Source organism: Hylobates moloch, unplaced genomic scaffold, assembly GCF_009828535.3.
Source record: "Hylobates moloch isolate HMO894 unplaced genomic scaffold, HMol_V3 SCAFFOLD_20, whole genome shotgun sequence".
In the NCBI taxonomy this organism is placed as follows: domain Eukaryota; kingdom Metazoa; phylum Chordata; class Mammalia; order Primates; family Hylobatidae; genus Hylobates; species Hylobates moloch.
In genome coordinates this window covers 2,145,765-2,173,552 of record NW_026652295.1, presented here as the reverse complement: position 1 = coordinate 2,173,552, position 27,788 = coordinate 2,145,765, and the positions used below count along the sequence as shown (strand labels likewise).

The 27,788-nt window shown below is 42.2% G+C and overlaps 1 long non-coding RNA gene across 1 annotated transcript in view; it reads right to left on the bottom strand.

Annotated features, from left to right (window-relative positions):
- Positions 1-487: 487 nt before the first annotated feature.
- The window catches only part of LOC116459989 (uncharacterized), a 122,150-nt gene continuing 94,849 nt past the window's right edge, over positions 488-27,788 (bottom strand). The window contains exon 4 of the long non-coding RNA XR_009211361.1: positions 488-1,191. This is a non-coding gene — a long non-coding RNA (uncharacterized LOC116459989). The remainder of the gene's footprint in view (positions 1,192-27,788) is intronic.

The window sequence follows — 27,788 nt, the reverse complement described above, 5'->3', positions numbered from 1 at the left end:
AGCCTCCAGCAGCTGAATATGTCTGAAAAGCATTTTAGTGGACTCTAGACAAACTAAGTAACATACTACAGAAAACTGACCAGAAAAAGTTGGCCCAAGTATGTGTCCTGGTTGGAAATTTCCAATGTGAATGCAAATAAGGCTAGATGGGTGTGAATTACTGCTCCAAGAAATGTTATAATTCTAAACAAAAACCTCTTTACCCAAGAGTTCACAATACTAACTGCCAAACTAAAAGAAAATTATAATAATGGTGATAAAACCAAATCGGTAAGAAATAGATGACAAGAAGTTCTTCTTTGTTGGACAAAGAAATAAAAATTCTTTTTCTGTAAGTTTCACGCTTGTCTATTTTTAAAAATTTCTTCCCACAAGAGGTCACAGCTTAGTCCTCCTACCATAAAATCTCAAAAATAATTTCTAAGCAGTTTTGTTTTCAATCTCACAATCCTTAAATGAAATCAGAAATTGAAACATCTGCCGCGTGCATGTGGGTTTCAGACTCTGAACACATAACCTTACCAGGCTTTCGGAGGCTAAGGCATTCTTAACTGAAGACCACTTGGATTACCTTTCTTCCCTCTTCTGTTCATGCCATTCTCCATAGCAGGAAATGTATCATGTAGCATATCATTTGCCCCAAACCAAGTTTTCCAAGTTACATGGTCATCATCTCCCTTATTCCTGGAACAGAACAGTCTTGCAAAGTTTGCCAACAGTAATTCAGGCTTGTGCTCCAAGTCACTTCCTAGACAAGGCTGTCTTGACCAACCAATACCTGGTTTCCCAACACTTCAATCTACATAATGAGATGTTGCTGCCCTGTAGTGTGGATGGATGTTTGGGAAAGATGGAAGACAGAAGGGTTTGGATGCAGCCTTAATTATCTACCCCTGACTAGTCAGGAAAGACAGAAGTAATCAGGATAATGGTTTTTGTGAGGTGAAGAAAATTTAATATTAGGAAGCCAGGAATCAAATAGGAGACTGGCCACATGTTAAATACGGCTCTCCCTTAAGGCACCAGGACAGGGGAGCGGCGGGAACGGTCTTAGGGAAAAGCCAGAGGCCAGGATCGAATTGTGTGGTGGCTGGCTTGGCCCTTGGCTGGCACAGTGCTGGCTCGCCTCCTAGGCCATTCAATCTATCTTCATTTCTCTGGCAGTTGACATTTGCCTGCAACACGGCATTCCTAAAACGATACGATCCAAGAATGTCTTTTATTTACATTATGATATTCAACACAGCCCTCGTTTCTTAATTCACGTAAGTAAAGACACCATAAACGTCTCATTTTAGCATAAAGCAATATTCTGTGCCCTGATCAAAGACAGTAACTGTTGGGTTCCTTTTGCCTGGTTCATTTCAATGCAATGTATTCCTTCAGAGACTAAGTCGTTTCATTTCTAAAAGAAATAATACTAAGATAAGAGCAGGCAGTGAGCCTATGGCTTCCACCAGGAACTGGCTGTCAAAGGTAGAATAAACACCTAATGATTAAATGTTCCTTCTGAAAGGATCAGTAACAATTAAGTAGTGACCACTTTATTCATGTAATTGAGTTACTTTCCTTTGTGACACACTTTATTTTATTTTATTTATTTTTTATTTTTATTTTTTGAGACAGGATTTCGCTCTGTCTCCCAGGCTGGAGTGCACTGGCACAATCGCAACTCACTGCAACCCCCGTCTCCCGGGTTCAAGCAATTCTCGTGCCTCAGCCTCCGGAGTAGCTGAGACTAAAGGCGTATGCCACCATGCCTGGCTAATTTTTGTATTTTTAGTAGAGATGGGGGTCTCACCATGTTGGCCAGGCTAGTCTCAAACTCCTGACCTCAAGTCATTCATGCACCTTGGCCTCCCAAAGTGCTGGGATTATAGGTGTGGGCCACCATACCCAGACTCCTTTGTGACACTTTAATTTGGTTTTGGAAACTGCAGAATATCTGAATTCTTTAGTTGAAAACATTTTAAATCTACTTTTCCTTCAATTTGGGGAAAGTTTTCCTACCCAAATTAGATAGGCATATCTATTTATGCATAATTCCTAGATATTGTGGATGCTGAAAAAATTTAGTGAAATTAGGAGCTTTGTTAACTCAAAGAGAAATATTGTCATGATATTAGTTCCCCTCCCCACTGACGTCCCTTACTTTCCATAGTCCTTATTTTCTAAATCAGAAAACAATGTGTTCATCACACACTAACGTTTTATCAGGAGAGCCGGTCACCACTTTTCTGGCTGTGTTTTTGTTTTGTTTTTGAGATGGAGTCTTGCCCTGTCGCCAGGCTGGAATGCAGTGGTACAATCTCGGCTTACTGCAACCTCCGCCTCCCGAGTTCAAGCTATTCTCCTGCCTCAGCCTCCCGAGTAGCTGTGATTACAGGCCGGCGCCACTACATCCAGCTAATTTTTGTATTTTTAGTAGAGACAGGGTTTCACCATGCTGGCTAGGATGGTCTCGATCTCTTGACCTCATGATCTGCCTGCCTCGGCATCCCAAAGTGCTGGGATTACAGGCGTGAGCCACTGCGCCCGGCCTGGCTGTGTTTTTGTGTGTGTGTGTGTGTGTGTGTCAGAACCTCATTCACTCCATCAGCTATGTCCCTGACTTAACTGATTCCTTAACATGTCTCAACCATTCATGCTGGCATATACCTGCGTGTGTGATGTATGGATCCCAATGCATTTTTGCCATGTAGACAAAAATCAGGGTCTTATCTATTTGATGTGCTTGTGCTGAAGGTTCACTGGCCACAAGCTGGGCCACATTGCTCAGTTTTTCCACCAACTAAAGCTATCGGGAAGGCCATTCACACTGGTTCTGTTTGAATCATGGAACAAGATACTATAATTTCAGTTCAACCGAGCATGGCCAGAGCAGATGTACATTCCTCAGAGTGCAGGAAGGGCATCCAGCCAGGGGAACATGCAAAGCGGGGGCTCCGTCTAACTTGCCTGGGTACCTCAATGGGCCTCGCCCTCCCACCTTTTAGTTAGTAGTGAGCTCTTGCTTGATTGAGCCTGCCACCTTACTCCAGCGCAGCCCATTGAGAAGCAAGAGGGGCAGATGTGCTGGGTCACTCCATCATTTAGTCTTTTATTCAAGGAGTATTATTGAAGGCCTACCATGTGCCAGCCACAGTAGGCTCTAGGGACCCCACAGTGAGCAAAACAGACCTGGACCCTGCCTCAGTGACTCCTGCAGTTTAATAGGGAAGATGGACACTAAAAAACATCAGGATCCATGCCTTATAAAGCAGCGTGGTTCTAATCACACAGCACTGAGAGACTAGTGATTTTGCAGTTCTTCCCCGGTGCTAAATTCTCAAGTCCTCCTGACTCCTGAGATGCAAAATAATCTATTTTTTTCTGCAATACTGGATAAATCATGAAGAACTCAGCAGGAGTGAAGCCCACTTGTGATGGGGCTGTCTTTTCCAGTATCTAGGGCTCTAGGTATAAATTCTAGTCTTGTTTAGCATTCTGTCCTTCTATGGACTTGATGAGTAATACCGCTTTACATGTCTGCAGTGAGTTCTAGTTTTGAAGCAAGCCCTTCTACTGAGGCAATTGCTTGACATCTTTCTCTTTATTTTTTTGGAAAAGAGCAGGATACTAACTAACCAACTATGTAATTATCCATTTGATCTTCACAGCCATCCTGCAAGGTAGACAAGGCCTGGACTGTTTTCTAGATAATGAAACGGAAGTTTCAAGGATAGGCAACTCGCTCAAGTCTACACGGCTGGGAAGCTGAGGCCTAGGTCTCCACTCAACCAATCCTTCTCTGCTAGAATCACATGTTGGATTTTATTAGAGTGACTGCATGTTTGTATAACTTGGCCATTTTTCTGCCCTTGTTTTTAATGAGGCTGAACAACAAAAGACTAAAGGACAAATTAAAGCATAAGCATTTAAATATAAATTTATTTTTTACATCATCTGAGCAGAAGAGGAAAGCAACACCCTGTTCCCTCCATGGACAGAAACACAGCCTCTCTATAGCTAAAACACTATGAGTTCCTGTCAGTTCATTTCCCCCTGCAACTCATAATGACTTATTTTGAAGCTACTTTATGTTGTTGTTGTTGTTACAGGCAGGACCGTGAAACGTGTACTTGAGTCACCATGATATCTTCCTGCCTTGTTTTCGTTTGTTTCAGTTTGGTTTTGCCTTGATTTTTTTTTTTTTTTTTTTGCAAGTTCTATCGCAAACACATATACTGAGGCAGAAAGTTAGATTAAGATCTAATGCAGTTATCTCAAAATTAAGGAACCAGTCAAAGCAGTAATCTTTAATGTGAGTACAGTAAAGTCAGCAAACAAATGAAATGGGCCAAAAGCCCCCCGCCGGCCCCTTGCACCCATTAGGTTCTATTTATGTGCCTCATGCCCTGCAGAAGACAGCGTTGGCATTGAGCAGGTATCTAGGAAAAGCTGTTAAATCTCACAGATGTACAAATTATGTAAGCTGATTTCCCAATGCTTCTTTAACACACTATAAATAAACTATCCTAAGTGGTTTTTGTAAATAACTTTGTGATAGGTCAGTTGTGAAATGAATTCACTGCTTGTCCTATCTCAGAAGGTGACTGGGAAATTAAATAAAACGATATATTTGTGTTTACCATGTATTTGTTTTTATTTTTTATTTTATTATTATTATTATTATTTTTATTTTTATTTTTTTATTATTATACTTTAGGTTTTAGGGTACATGTGCACAATGTGTATCATCATAGTCATTACTATCATCAACTTAATATAACAGGTCAGATAACTTCTCTAATGACATTTTTAGCACTGATCAATTAAAATACTTTATATAGGCTTTTGTATATATGCTTTGGTGATACCCTTCATAGGTTGGCAAAACTGTTTGGCTTATTAGATTGTTGGTTAGTTTGCACATGTTTACAAAAATCCACTAAGACTCAGGAATGCCTTTTTATTCTGTTTTCATAACTCGGCCCATTTTTCAGTACCTCTGCACACCCACAAACCTCATTAAGGTCTATCTTCTCCAAATTCCCTAGCAGAGTTGGTGCTCCATAAACATTGCAAGAAGAGGGAGACAATCTTACCTAAGTATCCCATGCCTCTACCGTTGTGAAGAAAAAATATAAATGAAACCAGTTGCCTCACAGGTGTGAAGAATTCCCTAGGATCACATGCATTTAGAAGAGGCCTTCCTCTTGAGGGCATTGTGTAACACCCACAGAGACAATTCTAATATGGAATCATTAAGACCAGCCCTAGAAATAATGGATCAGAGGTCAAGTCTGGGAAACAGCGCATATGCCAACCTTCTCTAAGTCACAATAAAGGCTCTGAGAAGTCCCACAGAAACAAACCTGTTTAACAGTCCTTAAAAACTGAGTTGACTTTAGAACTTTCCCTCCTTCCTCTTTCCTCTCTCCCTCGTTTCCTCTCTTCCCTCTTTCCTTCCTTCTTTCCTTCTTTTCCTCCTTCCCTGATTCTTTCCTTCCTCCCTTTTTCCCTCTGTCTCCTACTTTCTTTCTATTTTTCAGGGCACCTTGAAGACTAGTTGAGGAACACTCTTTATTATGGTAATTCTAAACTAACAAACACGATTTGTCAAATGGAGAAGGGAGACATTTTTATACTGTACAGCCTTCCTAGCATCTCTCAGAAATTCCCATGCAGGTGTGAAGCAGGACAGTACTCAGCTCGTGGGGTGTGAGGGCTCTTAGTGCATGCACAATGCCAAGATGTAACCACACACAGAGAAAGTGCTCCATAAATATGTGCTATCACCATCATCATCATTATCAATTATGGTATTCACCACGGATTGGTCCCAGGGCCCCCCTTGGATACCAAAATGCATGGATGCTCATGTCCTTGATATAAAATGGCATTTGCATATAACCTACACACATCCTCCTGTATACTTCAAATCATCTCAAGTCCTTATAACACCTAATATAATGTAAATGCTATATAAGTAGTTTTATAGTGCATTCTTTTAATTTGTGTTATTTTTATTGTTGTGTTGTTATTTTTATTGTTTTTTTTCCTGAATATTTTTCATCCATGGTTAGTTGAATCCATGGATACAGAGAGCAACTGGACTAAAGTTAACCTTGGGCTAGTCCTGAGTGAACCTCTGAAACATTAACTGGAGTATATGTTCAGAACACGCTTCTTGGTGGCAAATATTTTTGAATCAACAAATGAACCGGCTGCTCCTGGGGCATGCTATTTTTAACATGTTTTAAAATGACCTCTCACTGTTCCGTGGGTGGGTGGGCAGCTGTTTGCAATTACAGCCATCTATGTGGTCCGCAGGTATGCCAGCGTTGGGGAATCTGGCTTTTTGTGAAATGTTTTTAAGTAACTTGCTGCCACATTGCACTCAGCAGCCAAACCACACCAAATGGAAATGTACTAAAAGAGATGGGCCGAGCAAAGCGCTCCCTGAAAAACAGACAAGTGACTCATGGTCATAAAATATCACTACCATGGTGACTCTTCAAACATGCTGCCCCGTCCTTGGAGGGGCACGCATGGCATTTCTGCCAACTGTTTACTGGCCTATTGTTGAGAATGATGGTTTTTTCACAGTGGCTTCTTACTTCTTTATTGGCAAGGCCAGAAGCCAAGTTGGTGCTGAAGACAGGCCTTCTCAGCTCCGGGAGGAAGAAAACCTCCTTCCCGGACTGCTGCAAACTTCTAAATAAAAGCCTGCATCCAATTGCACTGCAGCAACCACCGGCGAGGGTGTGAGTGGGTTTTTTCTTTTCTTTGTTCTGAGGTATTGAAATGAAGCAAATAGTCACATGAAGGATTCTGGAAAATACACGCTCTTTTCATCCTTGTAAAAGCTGTCAAGCCTTAGAATATGGAAATGGCAGTTTGAAAGCTCCTTATTTGGAAAGAGTTAACCCCACGTCCCTCCAGGCTACCTGCTCCCATCAGGGTTCTTCAGCTGCTCACCCCTGGCTGGCTGTGCCTGCTTTTCCCCATCTGGCTGTGAGTGGGCACACACGTGTGGTGTGTGCGTGCACATGTGTACATGCGTGGTGGATACATGTGGTATGGTGTGTGTGTGTGTTAGGTGTGTATATGGGGGTTGTGTGTGCAGTCTGTTGTGGAGTGTGTGGGATGTGGGTGTGTGTTGGGTGTGTGTGTGTGTTGAGTGTATGTATATTTGTGTATGTGTGTGTAATGCATTGGGTTGGTGTGTGTGTTGGGTATATTTGGAGGTTTGTGTGTGGTGTGTAGAGGGTGTGTGGTGTGTATATGTGCTGGGTGTGTGTGTGTTGGGTGTGTGTGTGTTTATATGAGTATGTGTGTTGGGTGTGTTGAGTTTGTGTGTGGTGTGGTGCATGTGTTGGGGATATATTGGTGGTTTGTGTGTATGGTGTGTGGAGTGTGTGTGTGGTGTGTATGTGTATTGTATGTGTGTGTGCATGTGCATATGTGTGTGTCAGGTTTGTGTGTGTTGTGTGCGTATGTATGTGTTGGGTTTGTGTGTGTTGTGTGGTGTATGTTGGGTATATGTTGGGGGTTTGTGTGTATGGTGTGTTGAGTGTGTGTGGTGTGTAAAATATATGTGTGGTATGTATGTGCACTGGGTATGTTAACATGTGTGCATATGTGTGTGTATGTAAGGCATGTTGGGTTTGGGTGTGGTGTGTGTGCTTATGTGTATGTTTGTGTGGTGCATTGTTTTTGTGTGTGTTCTGTGGTGTGTGTGTTGGGTATATGTTAGGAGTCTGTGTGGGGAGAAGTTGAGTGTGTGTGGTGTGTGGTGTCAATGTGTTTTGGGTGTGTGCACATGTGTACGTGTGTGGTGTGTGTTGGGTATATGTTAGGAGTTTCTGAGGGGGTTGAGTGTGTGTGGTGTGTGGAGTGTGCGTGGTGTCTGTGTTGGCTGTGTGTGTGTTGGGTATGTGTACATGTGTGCATATGTGTATGTGTGTGTAGTGTGTTGGGTTTGGCTGTAGTGTGTGTATTGGGTGTGTGTGCATATATGTATGTTTATCTGGTGCACTGGGCTTGTGAGTGTTGTGTGGTGTGTTATATGTTTAGAGTTTGTGAGGAGGGGTTGAGTGTGTGTGGTGTGTGGAGTGTGTGTGGTGTCAATGTGTTTTGGATGTGTGCATATATGTGTATGTGTGTGTGGTGTGTTGGATTTGGATGTGTTGTGTGTGTGTTGGGTGTGGGGGAGGTTGTATATGTGTTATGTGTATAACAAGGGACAAATGCTCCTAGCACAAACAGGAAAGATTTCTACCCCACACAAAAACTCATTTTTATGCCACTTCCTGTGGTCATTGCCGGAGCCAAAGCTTCATACTTATTCCACAATGCAGGAGACGCTCTCCACCTGCCCTGATGACACCTGGGTGTCGTACGGCTTACAAATCAACGAGAAGTTGCCAACTGGGTTTTCTGTATTTTATATTATGCTATATTGGTGGCAGCCAAATATTCAAATAGACTATCTTCATTTTTTTTTTTACTACCTCTTTCTAACTCATCCATAATCATCACATTGGAAAGGAGGAAGTCAAGAAGAAAGGACAAGTAGGAACATGAGAGAGAAGATGGAAAGGGGAACAGAGAAAGAGACGGCACACCGGGAGACGTTCAGCAGGGCTGCTCGGCGTGGCCTGCACGCGCCCTGGAGGAGGAACGCCCTCGCACCGCCCGGAAACCCAGAACAATTGCCTGAGTGTATCTGAGGATCCATGAATTAATGGCTCCAGAACTGTCATCACCCTCTCACTAACACGCTCTCACCTGTGACATGTTGGCTGGCCTGGGTTTGCAGGTTCAAAGCCGGCTTTGTATACCCACTCCCTCGCCATTCCCTTGTGAAATGTGTTGAATTTTCCCCACACGCACACTTCTACGTAATTGTTGCATGTTCTTGTGCTTAATGAGAATAGCATAAACTCAGGTAGAGAAGCCCCAGGTGTTCTGGAACAGTGGTCTTTCAGACAAGAGCTTTGGCGGGGGGGGGAGGAGGCACAAACACGGATGTCATCCTTTGGACACTGCACTCAAATTCACAACCTTCCTTCAATCTCAATTGTCCTTGAGATGAACCAAATCAAATTATTACTATTGTTAAACAGGTGACTAGCTTAAATGGCAGCAGCAAGCAGTGCGAGGAGGGCTTGCAGTTGTGCTGATTTCCCCATAAAATGCTGTACTAAATAAACTTTCAACCTCCACTTCCATCTGTCTAGGGATTTTCAACATGTTCAATAGATTCATTCACAGAATGCTACAGCTAGAAGGGACTTTAGTGATCATCTGGTGCAAACACCTCAGGCCCAAATGTATAAAATGACTTGTCCAGAGGACCTTAGCAGGTTGCATGGAACCAGGCCAGGAATTGAAATCATGCTCTCTGCACCCAGTTTCCACAGGCACCCATCAAGGATACCAGCGCACACAGGACAGAGAGCCAGCTGGCTCAGGACCGTCTTACCATGGGGACATAGGGAGCCATGCTTTAACACAGACTTCACTAAATTAGGTACTTTCACATGAACTGGTTTGCAAATACCCACCTCCCAGCACCTTCTTGTGCCAGCTCCAGGAAAGAGACTGTGCTTGGTTTGTCATGAGCAAGGATGCACACGGCCATTAAGCAGGTTTGACCAAACAGATCTCACTCTTAATACATTCCTGCTAAAATAAACCCTTTGCAGAATAAGATATTCTTTCCACACTCCATTGAGGGCATTTGTATCTAATTGGTCTAGATGAGGAAAGAGGAGAAAGTATCATTAAGGAATATTCTGAGACTTGAAATTAGGTATTTTTTAACTCCTGTGAAATATGTATGTATGAGTTTGTCTCACCATAAAAAGAAATATGAGAGCAAAGTTTCCTTCTTTGGGGAAAAGGAGAAATAGGCCAATATATTACAAGCTCAGAGCATGAAAGAGTTTGGCAAATATAGACTGGTCTGTCTGCTTTTACTTTTGAGATTGTGTAGGAACAAGGTGAGTAGGAAAGCGAAACTTCTTCCTGTGCTCACTAAGAAAACATGGAATTTAATGTCAATAAATGTCCAGCAACGAACTATCCCAGGATGCTATCTCGACATTCTAACATGGAACCCAGGCCAAAAACATAAATAGCTGAAAGTCAGAGTGTGCAAATCACTCAGATGTATGCGACCAATGTATCCATAGACATCTTCATTTTTCATTGCTCAAAAGTTTTAAGAACGTACCTGGGCACATGCTCTGTATCCTGCCTGGAAGTTTCCTCCTATCCTCTTGGCTTATCTAACTCCTACATATATGCAAAGTCTCAGCTCAAACATGATTTCTTCCAAGATGCTTCTTCTGTTCCTGACTTCCCCTATTGTTGGATCCCATGATGTCTGTCACATCTCACCTCACTTACGTAAAGCCATCCATCCTGCTAAGCTTATGTGAGGGGAGTAAGTGTGTTTTTCCATTCACAACTGTCCCCCAGCAATTATTCCCTTTTGTCTTAATCTGTTTTGTGCAGCTACAACAAAATACCTGAGACTAGATAATTTAGGAAGAACAGAAATTTATTTCTCACAGTTCCAGAGGCTGGGAAGTCCAAGATCCAGGTGCCAGCATGTGGTGAGGGCCTACCTGCTGCATCTTCACATAGCTGAAGGCAGAAGGAACAAAAAGACACAGACCCCCTCCATCAAACCCTTTTTACAAGGGTGCCTAATCCCATTCATGAAAGAGGAGCCTTCATGGCCTGATCACCTCTTAAAGGTCCCACCTCTTTATACTATCACATTGGCAACACCTTTATTTTGGAGGGGACATTTTCACACCATAGCACCTCTAACTTTATGCCAGTGCTAAATACTTAGCATCTAGTAGTGTGAAGTGGTCTAAGTTGCTCCAGAAACATAATTTATAATCAGTAAATCAATCCTGAGTTATCTGAATGGCTACCCATTGCCAAGTACTGCCCCTTGATATAATCAATGCTTGCTTCTGCATTGGGCTTTATGAGTACTTTAAAAAAGTACTGCCTTAATTGCAATGAGCTAATAAAATAATAGAGATTATCCTATCAATCAGGGGTCAGTAAACTTTTTCTGTAAATGGCCAGATAGTAAATACTTTAGACTTTGCAGGCTTTTTGGCTTTTGTCACATTTACTTGATGGCTGACGTAGTGTGAAAGCAGCCATAGACTAAATATGAGTAAGTAGACATGGCTGTGTTCCAATAAAACTTTATTTACAAAAACTGGTAGTAGGCTGAGTTTGGCCCACAAGCTACACCTTGCCCACCCTTGACCTAATGATACCTCGAGCCAACTGCTGGCCAGATGACATATCAGAGTGTTACAGGAAAGCTTGCTGGTGGTTTGAATAGAGAGAAATGGCAGAATAATGGCATCATTTTGCAGAAGATATTAAAATGGTCATCTTGAATTAAAAATAGAAAAGAAACTGAACCTTAATAGTCCATTCCATATTCACGTTAAAAGCAGAGATTTTGGTATGGAGTCTATGTACTTAATTTTAAAATTTATAAATTTAAATATATAATTTTTTTTACAGTAAAAGTCCCTCCTTCCCATTACCACTTTTTTTTATACTTTAAGTTTTAGGGTACATGTGCACAATGTGCAGGTTTGTTACATATGTATCCATGTGCCATGTTGGTTTGCTGCACCCATTAACTCATCATTTAGCATTAGGTATATCTCCTAATGCTATCCCTCCCCCCTCCCCCGACCCCATAACAGTCCCTGGTGTGTGATGTTCCCCTTCCTGTGTCCATGTGTTCTCATTGTTCAATTCCCACCTATGAGTGAGAACATGCAGTGTTTGGTTTTTTGTTCTTGCGATAGTTTGCTGAGAATGATGGTTTCCAGCTTCATCCATGTCCCTACAAAGGACATGAACTCATCATTTGTTATGGCTGCATAGTATTCCACGGTGTATATGTGCCACATTTTTTAATCCAGTCTATCATTGTTGGACATTTGGCTTGGTTCCAAGTCTTTGCTATTGTGAATAGTGCCACAATAAACATTCGTGTGCATGTGTCTTTATAGCAGCATGTTTTATAATCCTTTGAGTATATACCCAGTAATGGGATGGCTGGGTCAAATGGTATTTCTAGTTCTAGATCCCTGAGGAATCGCCACACTGACTTCCACAATGGTTGAACTAGTTTACAGTCCCACCAACAGTGTAAAAGTGTTCCTATTTCTCCACATCCTCTCCAGCACCTGTTGTTTCCTTTTTAATGCATGGGCAAGGACTTCATGTCTAAAACACCAAAAGCAATGGCAACAAAAGCCAAAATTGATAAATAGGATCTAATTAAACTAAAAAGCTTCTGCACAGCAAAAGAAACTACCATCAGAGTGAACAGGCAACCTACAGAATCAGAGAAAATTTTTGCAGTCTACTCATCTGACAAAGGGCTAATATCCAGAATCTACAATGAACTCAAACAAATTTACAAGAAAAAAACAACCCCATCAAAAACTGGGTGAAGGATATGAACAGACACTTCTCAAAAGAAGACATTTATGCAGCCAAAAGACACATGAAAAAATGCTCATCATCACTGGCCATCAGAGAAATGCAAATCAAAACCACAATGAGATACCATCTCACACCAGTTAGAATGGCGATCATTAAATATATAAATTACATAATTATATAAACTATAAATTATAAAATTATAAAAGTAAAGGGAGTTTATGCATAGCTTTAGGGACTGTACATACTAAAGTACTACAACAATGACAATTTATTTAAACACTGGGGGATTCTGTCAGAAATTTTTTTCTTTGAAAGAGATTTGTGCAGACATTTCTCAAGGTTGAGAACCACTGGCCCATATGCAATGTACGCTCTATAGACCTCTTCATTATTCAAGAGAGCTCAGGAACCAAAGGCACCACTAAAGTTTCAAAGATCAGACTTCACAGAGAGATCTCATTCTAACGCACTATTTGTGTGACCACAAAAACCTTCACAATATGGAGTCCTGATCAGATATCTGATTTCTTTTTGGCCTGTTTGGTTTTGTTTTTGTGAGTTTAGCCAAAGTTTCCTCAGATTTCAACATTTCAAACAGCGTTTCAATCAACACAGAAGTGAGCAAAGGCTTGGTCTTTAGGGTCTTTTTGGAAAGAAAACTATCACTGCATTTATGAAGCCGAAACATTCATATGTGTGCATTTGTACCCATGGGCCACAAGTACACATGCTTTTCTGGGGACTCCATTTAAATCTGTTTGTTTAAAGCCTCAGCTTTCCCTAGAGTTTTCAATGTTTCACCATTGAGTATCATGTTTGCTGCTGTGGGTTTTTTGTAAATATTCTTTATTGGATTATGAAAGTTCCTTTCTGTTCCTAGTTTGCTGGGAGTTTTTATCATGAAGGAGTGCTGAATTTTGTCCAATTTTTTTCTTCATCTATCAAGACGAGCATACAATTTCCCCCTTTTGTTCTAGTAATCTAAAGAATTACATTGATTCTCAAAAGCTAAACTACTCTGAATCCCTAGAATAAACCACATCTGAACATGATGTTCTATCCTTTTCATACACTAGTAGATTTGGTTTGCTAATATCTTATTAGGGAATTAAGCATCTTGTGATTTTCCTGTCTTTTCCTTGTCAGATTTTGATATTCAGGGTAGATGCCTCATAACAGAAAGTGTTCCCTTTTTTCTATCATCTGGAAAACTTTGTATAGCACTGTTACTGTTTCTCTCCTAAATATTTAGAAAATTTGACCAGTGAAACCATCTGGGCCTAATTTTATTTCATATAAAAGATCCTAGAAATCCTTACTTCATTTATTTCACAATAGGGCAAATGTCTACCTAGATATCAGATTATAGGCTGAAGCCCTCTCCCCTCTGAGTACCTCCTTCCAATACTCACCACTCCCCCAATCCCAGCAACCCAGGGGTGTGGGAAGGTGGGACCCACCCGACCACTGCTTCATTGTAAATCCTCTGCACACGGGTCCCATGGCTAGCACAACAGCTCACCAAAGGAGACTCTGCCAGGCACTCCTCTCAGCCGCGAACTCTAGGGATCCAAATCTTTAAGGCCAAAAGTCCCAAGGGCCCCTGAATCTATCAGCATAACTACACTCTTCTAGGATGGCAAACAGCTGCGAGATCTCAGGAGTTTCCTCCACCAAAGACTCTTCACTTGCCCACAGTTCTTATCCATTTCGGGTCTGCTCTTGCTCTGCCCCTGAGGCCCCCGGGATGCAGGTTGACTGATGGCGCACTTTCTCTGGAATATCACCATGTTGGTGGTCGTTGTGGAGGAGGCAGAGGGAGCAGCCAGATCACATGCTGGTGCTGGCTCTTGGAGCCCCAGCCTAAGAGTGGCAGGCCACATGTCCCCTTCTACATCCTTAACTGAAGCAGGACACATACAGACAGAGCTTCATTACAGCAGGACCGTGTTTGTGAGCCACAGTGATCTAATCTGATTTAGAGCAACAATTCACCATGCCTTCCCTGCCTCCACGCCATTCCCTTGAGCCACGCACTAGTCTCAGATAACCACTTTTGGTTTCAGTTATCTCACCTTCTAAGGGAATAAAAATATGTTTGCACAGGGGCCTTGTGGCCATTTGCATTTAAGGTGTCGGGCATGTAGTAAGCACTCAATGATATTGTTATTACTATCATTTCTTATTGTGTACAATAATTCCTAATGGGGATGGGTTGGATAGAAAAGAAAAGAGAAAGAGCAGATTGCTAATTGTTATCCTAAAGGTTTGGGGGTTTTAGGTGAAACCAAAGCACTTCCCTCCAGCACCACCCCAACACACACAGACACACATGGGCTCACACACATGTAGGACTTGAGGTTCTACAGAGGAATTCTTTGGGAAGTGTGGCACTCCTGCATCCATCCTAGTTCCAATGGATTACTCTGGATACTCAGGGCTACTCTGGGCCCCAGATACCCCTTGAAGGCTCAGGCTGCCCGTCAGAGGGCCCACAGTCTGGTGGCACTGGAGCAATCAGACCCCAATGGCACAACATGGCTTTCACTTGGTTCTGCAGTATTTCCCTAACTGTGCAAAGAAAACACCCAGAAGACATTTTGTTGCAAAGTCCCATGGAAGCCCTGCTTTGGAGTCAGGAGAGGAAACCTCTCTCTCTCTCCTCCTGCTAGTACCCATACATTCACTTTTGGTGAGAGCCTACCTCAGTTTTTTTCTAGAGGCCCCCTCCTCCCGCTCCCCAGATCTAGTGTCAGGCCATGACTGAGTTAAATCATGTATCACCCTGTGGCATGGCTTCAGTGAGCAAGACCCTCCTGAGGCAGTGAGGCTGGGCAGCTATTTGCTGGGACTTCTGGGAAACCAAAAACATGCTCTTCCTTTGGAGAGGCTACCGGGAGGAAATTCCTTTCTCCTCGGAAAGGGATGCTGAGCTGCCACTGTCATCACATCAGGCCTCTCAACCTCAGCTCTATTGACATTTGGACTGGGTCATTCTTTGTTGTAGGAACTGTCCTGTGCATTGTAGGATGTTGAGCAGAATGTCTGCCTTTACCCACTGGATGCCAGTAGCACCCCCTCCTCAGTTGTGACAACCAAAAATGCTCCAAACGTTGCCAAATGCTCCTTGGGGAAGGAGAGCGAGGATGCTAAATAGGCCCAAGTTGAGAACACCTGCTTTACCTTAAAGTCAGTTCCAGCAGACTTTTCTATCACTTGCAGCATATAGAAACCTGTGACAAAGAGGAATGACATCCTTTGATCGTCTCCTAGAAATATTTTTAAGTGGGATACGCTAAACTCAAATTCCACCAGTGAGTCTCATGTGGACCTCGTGTATGCTTGTTTTTTAAACATTTATTTTAAATTAATTAAACATTTGCTTTATTTTATTTATTTTTGAGACAGAGTCTCACTCTGGAGTCTCACTCCGGGCTGGCATGCAGTGGTGCAATCTCACCACACTGTGACCTCTGCCTCCTGGATTCAAGCAATTCTCAGGCATACAACACAACTCCCAGCTAATTTTTTGTATTTTTAGTAGAGACGGGGTTTCACTGTGTTGGTCAGGCTGTTCTCAAACTCCTGAGCTCAAGTGATCTGCCCACTTCGGCCTCCCAAAGTGCTGGGATTACAGGCGTGAGCCACCACGCCCAGCCAACTTTTATTTTGATGGTTCTAAAAGCAAGAAGAGGTTCTAGTTTGGAAGACCTCCTTTGAAATACTGACTTGGATTAAGTATCAAATATGGTTGGAAAAAGAGACACCAAGTTTTAAAAGGTTATTCTACAAACATATGTTTATAATTAGGGCACAGATTTCATGGAAATAGTAGATCTTTACAGAAGAAAGAGCAAGATTAAGAAATGACCAAAGTCACTATGTGTTCCGTTTTCTTAGAAATGACCAAGGTCCTTATTTTCTGCTCTCTTAACAAAGAAATTAGGTCACTTGTAGAACAAGGCTAAGAAAAAAAATCAGTCCCGGCCACGAGTGGGGGACTGCGACTTTGCATCATACCATTATGAACAGCTGGCCATTGGATGAGGGTGCCTCTCGAGGAGGGTGAGACCTTGGACCTAAGTCTTTCTCTTCCACTAAGGGCAGTACCCAAAGAGGGGCTTTGCTGAGGACTGTCAGCGACCAACACTGTGGCAGCTGCAGGCACGAGCACCAGGTTCCGAGAGGGTCCCAGCAGCACAGCACAGCAAGACTTGATTACATGCTGAACACTAAATACAAAGTTTGCATCCCTCAATTATCAGCTTCAGGAGGACATGCACCTTGCCTTTCTTATTTATCCCAGCATCCTTAAGCACCTGGAACAAAGCCTGGCTCATGGTATTTATTGGTCAGTAAAACTGTGGATTAGTTAGCACGGAGATAAGCAGTGCTGATGCACTGATTACAGCGAGTCAGCTTCCATTCAGGGCTCTGAGTTGAGTTGAAATTTTTCTCTACTAAATTGCATAGATTTATTATTTCTTATGAGCATCATGAAATTTTACAAATGTAGCTGCAAAGTCCATTTTAAATGACATGGAGTCAACCCCTCAGTTGCAGAGGTATCTCAACTCGGGTAAGAGAGTGCCCCGAAGGGAGATGAGTAGCAAGCCTCAGTAATGGGATGAGGCAGGAAACGCAACCATCCCCGAGTGCTCCCCCCGATGAGAGAAGGGTCCTCTTGGCACCTAGAACAGCCTTCAGCCAGGTCAGCTGGGTGAGGGAGACACACACTGAGATGGCTGGGGTTCCTCTGTGGAAAAGCAGGGGGCAGGGGGCATTTTGGACAGCTCTTTGGAAAGCTGTAAAATAAAATGCAGTTCAGAACACATGGTGTTTGATCAAACAGAGCCTCCTCTCAAGTGCCAAGACTCAGCAGACGCACTCAGAACTGCATATTGTAAGCCAGAGTGTGTGTTCATAGGAATAATTTAAATATTAGGGAACTTAGTTCTTTGTTTGTGAAACAATTTCTAAATGTGTGTGCTGTCTCATTCTACTTGGGAAAAGAGCCAAGTTACCAATACAGGAGTGTGTGTGGGGTGTGTGTGTGTGTTCGTCATGCATGTGTGCCATGTGTATGTGTGGGCATGAGTGCTGGCACACAGCACGTTCCACAGGATAGTTATTTCTCAAAACAGGATCCAATACTTTTCTCTTTTTAAAAAATGTTTTTCTTAGTTTAAGTACATTTTCTTCACAGAATAATTGTCCTTTACAATTACAAACCAAGATCGAGGCCCCTAATTCCATTCCTTTTCCTTCCTTCCTTCCTTCCTTCCTTCCTTCCTTCCTTCCTTCCTTCTTCCTTCCTTCCTTCCTTCCTTCCTTCCTTCCTTCCTTCCTTCCTTCCTTCCTCCCTCCCTTCCTTCCTCCTTTCCTCTTCCCTTCCTTCTTTCCTTCCTTCCTTCCTTCCTCCCTCTTTCTTTCCTTTCTTACTCTCTTCTCTTCCTCTTTCTCCCTCTCTCTCTCCCTTCCTTCCTTCCTTCCTTCCTTTCTAGGTTTTTTGTTTGTTTACACTCAAAGCTTTGGTCGATCTACAGTTTACATGGTGCTAATATTTAAGACCAAATCCAATTTTATTCAGATGTTTGTCCTGTTGTCCCAGCATTATTTATTATATGACCCATCTATTCTTCCGATTTCATTTCCCTTTTATCAAACAGTGAATCTTTGGAGGTGTTAGAGCCAGTGTATCCCACAGTCTGTCTGAGATAGCTAAAATCCATGACCTCTCTCTCATCTGATTGCAGTGGCTAGTACCACCAAAACAATGCTAAATATTATTGTAATGTTTTGGGTTTTGTTTCTTTTTCTTTTGTTTTTGTTTTGTTTTGTTTTTTGAGATGGTGTCTCACTCTGTCACCCAGGCTGGAGTGTAGTGGCATGATTTCAGCTCATTGCAACCTCCACCTCCTGGGTTCAAGCAATTCTCCTGCCTCACCCTCCCAAGTAGCTGAGATTACAGGCACCTGCCACCATGCCCAGCTAATTTTTGCATTTTTAGTAGAGACAGGGTTTTACCATGTTGGCCAGGCTGGTCTCGAAGTCCTGACCTCAGGCGATCCACCCACCGTGGCCTCCCAAAGTGCTGGGATTACAGGCATGAGCCACCACACCCAGCCCCTGCTTCTAACTTTGGTGGAATACTTTGTATTTCCCCATTACGCATGATGCTGGTTTGAGACTAAAATAGGTATCTTTTATTTTAAGGAAGTATCCAACTATTGCTAATTTCTGAAACAACCCCCAAATCTCAGTGATTTAAAGGTTGCTGTTTTAATCACTCAATCAGAGCCCAACATGGGTCACAGGTGAATGTGAGGACTTTCTTCCATGCGATCCTTCAGGGACCCATGTTCCTTCCATTTCCTGGCACTACTATTCCCAGAGCATCAGAAGCCTTCCCGGATTCTCTGCATCTGAATGGCAGAAAAGCTTAGAGAATATGCAGGGAATTGTACGGGAGATGTTCTATGGGCCAGGCCTAGAAATGGCCACTCACTTCTTTTCACATTTCTCCTACCTGCAAGAGAAGCTGAACAATGTTGCCTATCTTGGTATCCAGGAAGGAAAAGATACAGTTTGGTGAATGCATTACTCTGTCCATTATTCCTATTATTTATTTCCCACCTATTTGCGTGTTCATTTTATGTGCACCAATATGGAGTTTACTGTGTTAGTCAGGACTAGCTAGGTTATGCTGCAGTCATAGACAACCTGAATGGCTCAGCTTATTCCTTACTAATGATCCATAGGCTCAATGTAGAGGATCAGCTCTGCTCATCCTAGTCACTCGGGAACCCAGACTGACCATCTGATACCTGCTTCCATAATAGCCATGACAGATAAGGAAATGGCTAGAAAGGCAGAAACCACATTTCAGTGACTGAAGCAAGTCACACAGCCATGACCAGGCAGGGCAGGAGGAGAATGTGCAATTCTCCCATGTGCTTGGACACAGAAGTAAACCAGATACAACTTAGCTGTGGAAATACCTACCCTATGCAGTGTGTATAAAACTGTAAATCTGTGTTCTACAGCCTATCTCACATCTAATCTATGATTGTTTTTATATCCATAGACATATATTAATGTAGTAGGAAAACACTGAAATGCACCTCACCCCAAGAATAGGATAAGGAGTTGAAGAGATTGTTTATAACCTTTTACACCTTGGTCTACTCAGGGTTCCATATCAATACCCCCAGCCATTAAACTCAACAGAGCCTGTCTAGAAAGAGCAGATCTGCATTTGTTTATTATAAAACTGATAAATCGATCCTTAAATCCGACTAAAGCATTTCACAAGTCTCCATTCCAAGGACTAAAACTTACTGCAGCTAAAGTTTTCATTTCAGTTGGAATCTGTCAAATACCATAGAGAGGCCAAAACTAAATTCTGTCAGCAAAGGTCAAGATTTGTGGAAATTAAATACCAAAAAAAAAAAAAAAATCTTATCAGCGGTTAAAGTTTCAATAGCCTTCTCCCACAAATGTTAGAAACAAAGTGCCCCTTTATGGACTACTAGGTACAAAGTATTACAAGAAAATACACATATTCTAGGGAAATCAATCAGTCAAGAAATGAATTAAGTTCCTACTATGCACGCCAGCTCTTGGAATGTGGGTAATTTGTTTTTCCATTCCAGTCGTTATTTGGGTTTCTAACCAGAACTTTACTGGATGTTGGATGGATGAGAAAAGGTCAGGATGAAATCTGAGCTAAAAGTGCAATTTGGGATGGATTCTCTTCCAAGGTGTGTCATAAAGTAAGCATGTGGGTATATCATAGAGTAATTATCACCTGTCAATCAATATCCCTCTCCGAGTTTTGCTTCTTCAGGAGAAGTATTTGGAAACAGAGACCCTACCCTTGCCAGATTCTTGGGCAAATTACCCAGAGTAAGCTGCTCTTTGTAAACCCTACTGTTAGAGAGAAAGAGAGAGGTGGGTGAGGAGGGATTTGGGGAAGTTCCTTTGATGTCTGGGACTCCATTTGCTCCCCTCTGCCTTCTTATGACCTCCACAAGGTTCACCTGTGTCCACACACTTTGTACCATTCCTTATTTGCCCCTCAGCTAGCGTTTACTGAGAACTACTATGTACCAGATCCTGTGCCAAGTCATGGTGATACAAAGTAAAACCAAACGTGGATCCTCCTTTTGAGACAGTCACCACCCAGTAAGGAAATGGACATGTTGGTGGGCTTGGCATGGAGACACTGCTCCCGCCGCTTGCTGCACTGTGCAAGCCACTTCATTCACGTTAAGATTTCAGATTAAATCAGTACTGGCTTAAGCCTCCACCTGCAGATTGGCAGGAATTCCAGGATCCCAAACTTGCACTTTCTTGTCCTCCTGGATCATCTAGGAGTCCTGGAAGGCTCCACCACAGTCTTCTTCCAAGCCCTGTTTTCTCCCAGGCTGCTGCTTCTATTTTGCTAACTTGGTTCACACTGCCAGCCAGTACTGCAAATCACCTGTCAGCATTGCTCATCCAGGCTGCAGCCAGAGGGTCTTTCAAAAGAGAAGTGCTCAGCAGGGATCTATTCCTCTCTGTCCTCAATCGGTATAGGTCCCTGTCACTCGGCCTCCCAGGGCTGAGGCTCTGAAGACTCAGTCCTTCCAGATTCTTCCGGCAGAGCCTTCATGGAATCCACAATGACCAACCCCCTTTCCAGACCTAGAGATTCTCAGTGGCATGACTGCTTTCCTTCTCAATCCCAGAAATACAAAGGCTGTATTTCTTCTCTTTTCCAGGCCCTGTTGCTATGACGAACCTAGGTCTTTCAACTACCTGGCAAGTAGGAGGTCCTCATCCCAGATGTTCCAGTGGCTCATTCTGTGGTCTTGAATCAGGGCCACCGCTTATAGTTGTAAAAGCTACACATTGCACAACTTCAAGAGTGGGACTGTTGGGTCAGAAGACAGATGCACACTTGAGTTCACAAAGAAACGGATGGTTTTCCAGAATGACTGTACCAGTTTGCACTCCCATTAGCAACACCCTGTCTCTCCATATCCTTGTCAAGGCTTGAGTCATTCATCCTTCTAACTGTTTCCATCCCATGGGGATGAAGTCGTTTCCATTACCACACTTTCTAGAGCTGGATTATTGGTGACACTGGGCTTTGGTCATTTATAATCTTAGTCATGAACTGTTATGGTCTGAAGGTTTGAATCCCCCCAAAATTCATATGTTGAAATCCTAACACCCAATGTGATTTTAGGAGGCAGGGCCTTTGGGAAATGATTAGTCATGAGGGTAGAGCCCTCGTGATGGAATTAGTGCCCTTATAAGAAGAGACAGCAGAGTGCTTACAATCTTTGTCTCTCTCTGCCATGTGAGGATACAGACAGCTGTCTAGCTGTCTATAAACCAAGATGAGAGCCCTCACCGAAGCCCAGCCATGCTGGCGCCCTGACCTCAGACTTCCAGCCTCCAGAACCATGAGAAATACATATTTGTTGTTAATAAGCAACTCAGTCTATGGTAATTTGTTATAGCAGCTCAGACTGCCTAAGACAAGGACCTGTACCTTAGCAAATAATTTGGAAATAAATATGCTTAATCTAGATGGTATACATTAAGGGTAACCAATAATAGGTAATCTGCTCCCTCTGAAAATGTTAGTTTTCTTGAAGCACACTAAATACATCACCTTCTTGGGCCTGCACAGCCATGGTGTCCAGCACTTTCCAAAGCACGTTTCGCCCATGGGCAAAAAAGGTGCATCTCAAGACAGGCCCTGTGGAGGGATGGGACAGTAGGTGGCATAGCAGAATTCAGTATCAGTCTCATTAGACCAATTATTTATATTATCCATACTACAAACCTTTTCCTATCCTACACTCACTATTAACAAACACTTATGAAATGCCAGGCATGGCACTATGTGCAGGGGATAGGACAGATGACAGAGGGCCCTCATGGAATTCACCTTCTGAAAGAGAAACAAACAGCTTTAGATGCAGTAATGTTACTGGAAGTGCCTGAGTGCAGAGTCTCAGCACCTTCGTTCATTTCCCCGGCATCCACAGACAGAGCTACTCCAACCGACACACAGGCCCTGCCATGCAGCTGGTTAGTGGGGATGGTGTATTCATGCACAGGAAGCAGCCAAGCCACGGGAAGCTGAGATGGTGACAGAGTAGAGCCGCCCAGCTGGGCCCAGCAGAAGCCAGGTCCCTGAGGACACAGTGGCATTTGCTCCTTGTTCTGGGCCTTCTTGCCCCTGCCCTCCTTCCAAGCATACAGCTCATCAGCAGTGACCACGGTGGAGACTTCAGGCTCTCCCCAGTGAGCAGGAAGAGGTGCCTGCCCTGCGCTCTCGTGCTGGCCTGAGGCCCCTCTCCTTGGCTTGTAGAGGTCATCTTCTCCCTCTGTCTTCATGTGGTCTTCCCTCTATGTGTGTCTGTGTCCTCATCTCCTCTTCTGATATGGACACCAGTCATATTGGAACAAGGAACACCTTAATGACCTCATTTTAATTTGATTACCTCTGTAAAGACCCTGTCTCCAAATATGATCACATATGAGTTTAGGGAGAACACAATTTAGCCCATAACAGGGAGACACCACATGCCCACTAAAATGTCCTCCTCAAATCAAAGAAGACTGACAAATGAAGGTGTGCAGCAGGTAATAAGATATCATCCCAGCCAACAGCAAACTGAGAAAGCAGCTTATTTAGGTTTTATCTACTTTTCTTTCCCTATGTCTTCCTCTGTTAAGAGCAGAGAGGTGGGAGCTCAACGGTAGCTGAGGAGCAGCTGCAGCCATGAAGCAGGATAGCCCAAACCACTGTGTTATTCTCCGGCAAAGCAACTTTTACCGAAAAGCATAACTTCTATTGAAAAATTTTGCCATGTTCAATGGCTCATGCCTGTAATCCCAACACTTTGGGAGTGGCATTTTTTAAATACCAGGTGTGCGTCTCAGTGGCATGTCCATTTGTCTTCTCAATCCTAGAAGTATGAAGGCTGAGACTTACATGGCATTTTTAAAGCAACTATTAACTATATAAACACCTTATTCAACACTATCAAAAAATATCAAGAGTACGTGAGCTAAATCTTCACATTTTATTTTCAACTTAACAGTACAATTTGGTAGTATGACTTGGAAACCAAAAAGAAAACAATAAAAATGCATGCATTTAACTCCTACAACTCAACAACAAAAACAAAAACTAATTCCGAAATGGCATAGACCAGAATAGACATTTCTCTGAAAATATACACATGGCCAATAAGCACATGACAATATGTTCAACAACATTAGTCATTAGGGAAGTGCATATCAGTGAAATATCACCTCACAGCCACTAGGATGGCTCTTAGCAAAATAGGTGAGAATGAGGGTGAATAACAAGTGTGGGCAAGGATGTGGAGTAACTGGAACACTTACGCATTGCTGGTAGGAATGTAAAATGTTGCAGCTGTCGTGGAAGACAGTTTGGTAGTTCCTCAAAAGGTTAAACATAGCACTATAATATGATCCAGCATTCCACTTCTGTGTATAAGCCCAAAATAACTGCAAGTAGGGACCCAAACACATACTTGTATATCCATGCTCATAGCAGCATTCGTCACAACAGAAAAAAGGCAGAAGCAGCACAATGTTCATCAACAGGGGAATGGATAAGCAGAATATGGTGCATACACTGGAATACCCACTCAGCCATAAATAGAAATTATATTCTGACACACGCCACAACAACGATGAACTGCAAAAACATTATGCTAAGAGAATAGCCACACACAAAGGACAAATATTGTATGATCCCACTTTGTGAGCTACCTAAAATGGTCAAAAGCATAGAGAGAGAGCAGAACAGGGGTGTCCAGGGCCCGGGGGCAGGGAGAATGGGGAGCTGGTGTTTAATGGGTACCGAGTTTTGGTTTGGGAAGATGAGAAGTTCTGGAGATGGATGGTGGTGACAGCTGCACAACACTGTAAGTGCAGAAATGCCACTGAACTGTGCACTTAAAAATGATGAAGATGAGCCGGGCGCAGTGGCTCATGCCTGTAATCCCAGCACTTTGGGAGGCTGAGGTGGGCAAATCACCTGAGGTCAGGAGTTCGAGACCAACCTGGCCAACATGGTGAAATGCCATCTCTACTAAAAATACAAAAAATTAGCTGAGCATGGTGGTGCACACCTGTAATCCCAGCTACTCGGGAGGCTGAGGCAGGAGAATCGCTTGAACCTGGGAGGCGGAGGCTGCAGTGAGCCGAGATCGCACCACTGCACTCTAGCCTGGGCAGCAGAGTGAGTCTCCGTCTCAAAAGAAAAAAAAAATGGTGAAGATGGTAAAGTCTATATTATATAAATTTTACCACGATTGTTTTTTAAAGTCTCTCTGTTTGCTTTGTGGAGAAGAGGTCGGAGGAAGGATGGCAGCAATGGAAGCAGAAAGACCCTTTTAGGAGGCAACCGTGACAGTCAAGGCTTAGACTAGAATGGCAGTAATGCTGGTGGGTGGGGATCGGGGGTGAATTTGGATGATCCCAACATTTCCCACTTAACTTCATTAATTTGTTCCTGAAAATCAGATATTCTGTGAAAAACCACTAAAAACTTTGTTATCATTGTTTGTAAATTGAAAAAAAGTTATACTACAGTGCATGGCAACCACAACCCCAACCAATTTCCTAATATATAACTACAACACAGTGAAATGTCCACATATACATAATAAACTATTATGTCAGGATGTGAAATGCTTAAACCATCATTTCCTGACCTCCAAATAGTGAATGTGCTGTTACTTGTTCATCTGATTTGTAGGCAGTAGCAAGTAACAGTTTATATGCCATAATATAAGCATTTTGTTTACAATGGGCCATAACAAATAACACACAGCAATGAATCCATTTGTTGGAAAAAGTGCAGACAAAAGTTTACAATAAAAAAGTGAGGCTCAGCTGGGCCCCATTACTCACACCTGCAATCCTAGCACTTTGGGAGGCCAAGGTGGGAGGATCGCTTGAGGCCAGGAGTTCAAGACCAGCCTGGTCAATATAGGGAGACCCCATCTCAAATTAAAAAAAAAAAATGAGGCTCTTTCCTGTAATTAACTGTGATTCTCCATCTTCACAGTTTCAAGGGATGTGGGCGTGAACATCTTTGGAGGCTGCTATTCTACAATGCATGAAGGATGGAGGAAGTACAAGTTGTCATGATGGTGCTGAGCTGCAGAACCTGGGATCTCCTACCTCTGGCTTTCTTACTACATGAAATGAATTTCCAAACTGTTTAAGCTAAAAAAAATGCATATATCTTAGTTTGCTTTGTGGCTTTCTGACTGATTTTACAAACAAATTCATGCTATATAATTGTATCCCTTGATAACTTTTCATACTAAATTTACACTCATGAACACCAAAGTACCAAATGAAAAATTCAGGCAAGTTACAGCAAAGAGCCCAGATAAACAAGGGAAAAAATACTTGTCTATGGGCAATCTACCAAATTAGGATCGCTACTTGGAAGCATTCAAAATTAGTCTTTATTATTAAAGCACATTTTTTTCACAGGAAGAAAGACTTCCTCTATATGTCTAAAAGGTTGATGTAAAAGTGCAGCTGGTCATACATAGGCTAATCCACATTAATTTAATATTAAAATACAGTATGCCAGCTCTTTCTAAATTTGCTCCAGAGCAATAGATGTCTTGGGAGTTCATATTAATAAAACATTACGTTGCTCTAAGCAAAAAGGAGCCCTGCGGAACAGCCCTGAAAAGAAGAAAAAGACCAGGAAACTTCACAGGCTGCTCTGCTCAAAAGGAAGATTAAAAATACCCACTAGAAGAATTAGGAAACAAATACAAGAGCACCTTTTTCTTAATTTCTCCACTTTACTCTTTCCACATATGTTTTAACACAAGTTTTGCCATAATAGGCTCTCCTTAATGAAGACTACACAGAATGAATTAATAAGTGAATGAATGAATAAAAAACAAATGATTGGATAGAATGGCTCATCATTTGGGATCAATACGTCTATGAAGGATAGTAATGAAAGTACAAGTCATTGTCAGCAGTTTCCCTCTTCTTCCTCACTCGGCAGCAGCCACATGTTCTCACTGCCCTTAAGCATATCTAGTAGTTGCGTGGAGTGCTAAAGTCTAACTGTGAACTCATCTTTTAATGAAGACACTAATTTTTAAATCACATGGACGCTATTGATTTGACATATCTAATGCATCAATACATATAGCATGCATCAACACATACTATAAATTTTTTAAATGTATACACCCAAAAGGTTGTTTTAAGACATAGTAGACCCAAAGTAGAACAATGAATGTGTGAACAACAGTCAATAAAAAAGTTTAGTTAGTGCATCACGAGAATACTCATTCAATTAGGAAGTACAACTCCAGCACCCACTGCTTAGTCTAACATACATCCTCGTCCTAACTCAGAAACACATTTTGTTACTGAGATGACTTCCTTGGCCACACAGGGCCTCCATTTCCCCCCAAAAAGAGGGTTGGATCAGGTGGTGGTTATGGCATCTCCCAGTTCAAAAAACCAACAGCATCATTTTAGCGAGGAGTAGTTTAAACTAATGTTTAAAGTATTACAAATGCCAAGCACTCCAAATAGACTTTAACCACTAAGTAAGAAACCCTGGGCTATTCTCCAAGAGTCTTAAAACTTGCTTAGAGTCCAAGAAGACAGAATTGCTGAAAATAAGTTGTGATGCCTTAAGAATAGGAACCAAAATATGGTTTTAACCAAAATATTTGATTTGTGTGTTAATACAGACACACTTTTGGTTCTCTGCCCCAACTTTTAATATTACAGAAGTTATTTTAAAGTCTAAAACTATGATCAATGGGTTTTTAATGTCATATTTCTCTTAGATTGTTGTTGTTGTTGTTGCTTGGGGTTTTCAATTTCATTTTTCACTAGAAATTTTAGAAATTTGTCAAAGAATAAAGTATGTCTTTGGGCATATATACTATACTTCAAGTTACATGCATTGGAAATTTTACATATGGTATTATCATTGAGTTCAGATTTAGATATTTCAGCTAACACACACATAGATTTCCCTAAATCAATTCTACCCCTCCACTACCACCTCCACCACTGCTTTTTAAAGGATTTAGCCCATTACACAAATGTTGCTTATATGTATTTCTTCCAGGCAGCTCCCATTGTCTGCAAGTACTCTTTTCAAAAACAAATTCAAAAGTAAAGTTAAATGCAGTCACATTACAGAGATAGTAGCAACAATATTTGGTTAACAAAACTTCCCAAAATGTAAT